We start from the raw sequence: 6335 nt of genomic DNA, 5'->3' as shown, positions 1-6335 counted from the left end.
TTCGGTTGTCAAATTATAACCTTGACCTATTCGAAATAGTTAATATTTAATTGAATAATGCACGAAAGTACAGTGGCATTTTAGCAGTGTAAATTCCACTTCTACAATTACACTGTGTAAGTAGATGTATAATTAAAGAGCTCGGGTTGGCTGTGTAAGAGAAATGCCAAAGCGTGGGTTGGCTATACACGTCATAGCCTACTAAATCCCTATAGCGTCATTTTGAACTCTGGGAGTGCACAAAATGGTACCAAAAACGGTCCATTTGGTAGGATACAATTATACATGGATTGGGTAAATCAACACACAATTCTTTCTGTGCGTATAAGACGTATACGGACACGTCCCTTCTATCCCTATACGGTACAAAATGTGGAGCGATCTCACTGTTGTTGTTTTGGAGTGAAGCAGTACTATAGTCAAACAGAGAGATCATTTCAGATGTGCTGTTCTCTCTCTCTCTCTCTCTCTCTCTCTCTCTCTCTCTCACACACACACGCACGCACGCACGCACGCACGCGCACACACACACACACACACACACACACACACACACACACACACACACACACACACACACACACACACACACACACACACACACACACACACACAGTGGAAACGTCTCCAAGACGACCAATTTGGGCTGGCTAGTGTTTTGATTGGCTGACAGGGAGGGGGGCACACACACCACGTCATGTGCACAATCCTGCTGCCAGACACGGGGGAGGCAGAGAGAGAGAGAGAGAGAGAGAGAGAGAGAGAGAGAGAGAGAGAGAGAGAGAGAGAGAGAGAGAGAGAGAGAGATGATCACTATCAGAGTGGTCAGCTCATATGAAGGGCCAAAGCCAAACTTCTATAGTGGTTCTCAAATTCTCCATGTCAAGGACCCCCACATTGATATGGACCCCCAACTGAAAGGGTTTGTGCCAGGTTTTTCCAAAATGATTCATTTAAAAATGTATATTTTCATCGGAAACAATAGATGCACTGTGCACGCTCGTAACGCGCTGTGAGCTTGTACTGTACAGATCTGCTATTTTTGAATAGCCCAACATAAGTGTAGGCTATAAAGTGCTTAACATTATTCTGACGCTATATGTTGAAGTCTGGGGTAAAACAGCCACTTACAAAGCGGTTGTTTGTCAGCGAGTACCATGTTTTCCCGGGGTTTCCCAATGCAGTACTGCGCATGCGAACGGGGGGGGGGGGGGGGGGGGGGGTTGACTTGACTACATTTTTAGTTAAAGCCTGATTTAAGCAGTTGTTTCACCACTGACTAAAATGAAACGTGCCGGCCTTAAGTTTACCAACTATATCTCGGCTCTGATATGTTTACTTTTTTGGAAACAATACCTCGAAAAGGGTTTAGCCTAATCCAGTGTTTGTGGACGGGCTCGACCCAGCTAGACCCCACTTCGACCTGGGCAGGGATATCACGGGATGGAACCTCATCTCGGAGCTAAAGCGTATAGCAGCGTATAGATATTGAGGTTCCAAACGGAGCTAGTATCCCCCTTGAGCCATACCAGCGCCTGATGATCCAAACTTCAAAGCAGTACAACAAATGTTATACCAAACAAGCTGTTACTGCATGGTACAGTCAGTCAGTACCCATATATACTTCAGCACTACAAAGAAAGGTTTCATTCTGTTTTGAGTGTGAAAGAAGCATAATGACCCTTCTGCACAAAGGGTTCAATCATTGGAAGCATGCCACAGGTTGGTAGCTTTATTAAAAAAGCATTATTCATAGAATGGATTTTCCGTGGTGAGGAGGTGACCACCGAACTACAACATGACGTCACGAGCCGCGGTGAAGAGCAAACCACCGCTCCAGCCCTTCTCTGTTCTGTTTTTACTCACCACTGCTCAACGTTATTTCAGCTCCGGTGGTCACCTCACCACCGGAGCGGTGGTCACCTCACCACCGAAAATCCAGACTATGCCTAGCCTTTAGTTGCCACCAAGCCAGCAAAGCACGCACACCATCAGCATACACCAATTCACAAGTACAAAATACAGTTCACACTAAAACGCAGAAAGAGGCGACGCTATACTGTCTGGAGAAAAGATTGGGTGCTGCGAGGTATCTCGTTAGGCGGCCATAGTATTGCAAGGACATGATGTACCAGTACCACCACCTTGTGAAGTTTACTTGCAAATGAATGTGTGTTCTTTCCCTCTTGGCTCACATTTTGTCATGATTATGTCAGACACAGCCCACGGTGCCAAACGCAATATACTTAAAATGCTTGGTAACAAAGTGTCAGAGGCCTTGCAGCAACAGCCCGCTCCTTGCCTTCCACTGGCTCGGTCAGGTATAATGGGTGCGGTGCACTCAGGATATACTGGGAAAGAGATCCCATTTATGTATGTTTTAGATATGTGTAGTTTTGCGGAGCATGACATGACATATGTATTCTTGTGGGATTGTAAGAGCTGGTGAGAAGGCAAACTATAGGTAGGCTGCTGATGTGTGCTCTTGATAGGGCTGGGCAATTAACCAAAAATATATCGAAACCCATAGTGGGCCTAATGAGGCCAACTCCTTTCACCTGGGCCAGGCTCTGCCAGTGGGCCTAATGAGGCCAACTCCTTTCACCTGGGCCAGGCTCTGCCAGTGGGCCTAATGAGGCCAACTCCTTTCACCTGGGCCAGGCTCTGCCAGTGGGCCTAATGAGGCCAACTCCTTTCACCTGGGCCAGGCTCTGCCAGTGGGCCGAATTGATTGCCAAGTACACTTTTCAGTGTGCAGTCTTCACACACAGGCAGTGGGCACATACACAGATCTCCATGTGGGACACCGGCTGACAGTTACAACGGGTGTCGTATCATGGCCCATAGCACTTACCCCACCCCCTTAGATAGCATTTCTGTAGACTTAGATAGCATTTGATACTGACTTATAGCATGTTATGTAGACGGCACTATACTTGCATTGTATGTAGTCATAGCACGTCATAGTACATATGTATAGCATATAGTAGTAGTATAGATGTATAGTTTATATGTATAGCTTCATTATATAGATATTCCACTGTTACTTTCTTAGCTTACGCATGTTTCTTGATAAATGTTTTTATGTGATCTATTCCCATGCTTTTTTTGTTCTTGCTTAATGTAAGTCGCTCTGGATTAAGAGCGTCTGCTAAATGCCTAAATTGTAAATTGTAAATTGTATACGTATATCATTATGTTCCCAAGTTACATCGTTCCCAAGTAGGCCGGTGGCCGACTGCGACGGGCACGTACAGGTCTAATTTAGATCCAATAACCGACTTACATTTGCTCAAGTAGATTAATCGAATAAACAAGAAGTGATGTATTTATATCTTATAATACCAGTAAGACGCCTGGGGGCGAGAAGCGACCTTGCAGGGCGACCTCGCCCTACAAGCTCACGTTATGAGCTTGTAGATCGGTTATTTTCAATATATAAAAAAACACATTAATGAATTGTAATCGAGGCGAAAGTCGAGCCAAATGATCGTGATGCTGATTTGAAGTCATCTTATCGCTGAGCCCTATAGTTCATTGTATTATTGAATATTCCAATTCCAAGTTGACAGTGCTCAGCCTTTTTGGCTCAGCACTTTGACAAAGTGATCACATAACGTCTGAATAGATTAACATCGTAATAACGCCATCGTAATAAGGGCGGTGGCTCAGGGGTAGAGTGGCCGGATGGTAACCGCAAGGTTCCCAGTTCGAAGAGTGAGTGTCGAAGTGTCCTTGAGCAAGACTCTGAACCCCTAATTGCTCCTGATGTGCTGGTTGGTGCCTTGCATGGTTTCCTTTGGCATCGGTGTAATGCATGAATGTGTGTGTGAATGTAATGCACGCATCTATGTAAAGCGCCTTGGATAAAGGCGCTATATAAATGCACCATTTACAATACTTTGAATAAAGCTTCATCATTGGCCCAGGACACACGGACTGACCGGCCTCCTCCAGAGGCCACTGAATGCCAGTGGTGGAAAGATTACTCGCAAGTTTTACTTAAGTAAAAGTTTCAATACTGTAATATAGAAATAAGTAAGTAAGTAACAGTCAGAATATAGAAACACTCTGTTACAACTAGTAAAAGTCCGGAATTCTAAATGTACTTGAGTAAAAGTACATTCATCTTTTGAAAATAGCAGATCTGTATGTTTTGTAATACTATTGGGCATTGAAATGCACCCCCATCCCGTTATTATGTCTGTGTCCCTTTTATGCCCATACATGGAGTTCTTTGTCAGGCATGCCCAAATATGGAGTCCAATGCAGATGTCAGAATGATATGGAGTACCCGTTCCACCCATCTGTCTGTGTCCCTTTTATGCCCATATATGGAGATTTCTGTATCTGTCTCTCTGTGTCCCATCATTCCTATATATATATATATATATATATCTGTGCCAGGCATGCCCAAATATGGAGTGTTGTGATGTCAGAACAGGCCAGCTCCATTTATGGAGCATGGGCAGGAGTTCTGCGTGTCCAGATCCCGGGCAGAGGCCTTTTGTGGCGGTTCTGGACAACCGTGGGTCCGACCAACTCGACACCGGGCACTGCAGTCCCTGTCGGGGAGTGGTGGAACGCGTGTTGAAGTCGGTGGGGCGAACGGTTCTCGAGTTACGTGGATTACAGACGTACACACAGACAGAGACATGGTCGATTATAGATTATAATCAAAATCTAAGTATAACTAGTACGCCTAACTAAAGTTTCCAAATACACGTATGGTGGAGTAAAAGTACAATATTTGGATCCGGGATGTAGTGTTTTATTTATTTATTTATTAATACAAAGTGTACCTTTTTTACAAGAATTATTTTCACAAAGGTTCATATTACAGTACATTTGAAACTCACATACATTGCTCACTATTTTCACAAGGGGGAGAGGAAAAGAACTGACAATATCAAAAATACCAAAATACCATACCAGGCCAAAAGTCCCCCCCCCCCCCCCCCCCCCCAAGACATAAGACATAAAACAAATGTAGTGAATGTAGACTATGTAGTGTAGTCGAATTAAAGTATTGGAAATTGGAAATACTCAAGTTAAGTACAAATACGTCAAAAATGCATTTAAGTAGGCCTACAGGGGAGCCTACTTAAATAAATGTACTTAGTTACTTTTCACCACGGGTGCCAGCTTGGTGTTGGCCGGTAGTTGCACTGTCCACAGCCCTCCTCTGAGACACACAGTGAGCAGACAGGGTGGTGTTGGCTGGTAGTTGCACTGTCCACAGCCCTCCTCTGAGACACACAGTGAGCAGACAGGGTGGTGTTGGCTGGTAGTTGCACTGTCCACAGCCCTCCTCTGAGACACACAGTGAGCAGACAGGGTGGTGTTGGCTGGTAGTTGCACTGTCCACAGCCCTCCTCTGAGACACACAGTGAGCAGACAGGGTGGTGTTGGCTGGTAGTTGCACTGTCCACAGCCCTCCTCTGAGACACACAGTGAGCAGACAGGGTGGTGTTGGCCGGTAGTTGCACTGTCCACAGCCCTCCTCTGAGACACACAGTGAGCAGACAGGGTGGTGTTGGCTGGTAGTTGCACTGTCCACAGCCCTCCTCTGAGACACACAGTGAGCAGACAGGGGCCATCTTTTATAATGAGCATGGGGACCAATTATAATGAGGGGTTGAAAATGGGTGAAGTGGCCCTTTAAGCATTAAAGTCGTCTATTTTATTTAGAAGTATCACTTGTAGGGATATGCCTGAGGGGGGGGGGGGGGGGGGTGTAATAGGATCCAACTGAATAATAGTGTTATACAAGACTGTTTTAGCTATTGTTCAGAATATAGCACCGGATAACTACCGTAATTGTCTCCACCAGGCCGAAGGCATGTGGGGAGAGTATGTTTTGCACTCCGTCCGTCCGTGTGTGTGTGTGTGTGTGTGTCCGTCCGTCCGTTAGTAGCTAATCTCGGCCACCGTTAACCCGGTCGATGCCAAATTTTGCACACACACTCCCTGGATGCCAACGATGAACCTCTGGCCCAAACTTTCCAGAACGGCCTGTTATAGCGCCACCAGGAGGCCGCTTTGTGCAAAACAACTTTTTGCACAGTACACCTACAGATTTTGTCCAAACATCACGCAAATTGGTACACAGTCTCTCTACAGCCATTCAACCAAACCGGTCTTTCAGATTTCTCAGAATCCATCCTGATTGGTTAAGATTGGCTTCCAAAGTTCACAGGAGTGCTCAGTTTCAAACAAAATGCTGCAAATCATGAACACATCGGGTGATTTCCTTGAAATTGTGCACCCACATTCCCACTAGGCCGAGGACAAAATGCCACATGAACAATTTCAACTCAGCCTCAAGGTGGCGC

General features: G+C 45.4%; 1 protein-coding gene across 1 annotated transcript in view; it reads left to right on the top strand.

Moving 5' to 3' along the window:
* Positions 1-6335, top strand: part of tmem200a (transmembrane protein 200A) — a gene marked incomplete at its 3' end in the record, with an annotated part of 49949 nt that overhangs the window by 124 nt on the left and 43490 nt on the right. The window lies entirely within an intron of this gene.

Source organism: Protomyctophum parallelum (genome assembly GCF_964188405.1).
Source record: "Protomyctophum parallelum genome assembly, chromosome: 19".
Taxonomy (NCBI): Eukaryota; Metazoa; Chordata; class Actinopteri; order Myctophiformes; family Myctophidae; genus Protomyctophum; species Protomyctophum parallelum.
Note: the sequence above shows the minus strand (reverse complement) of the source record. Positions and strands in the feature narration are given on the sequence as shown.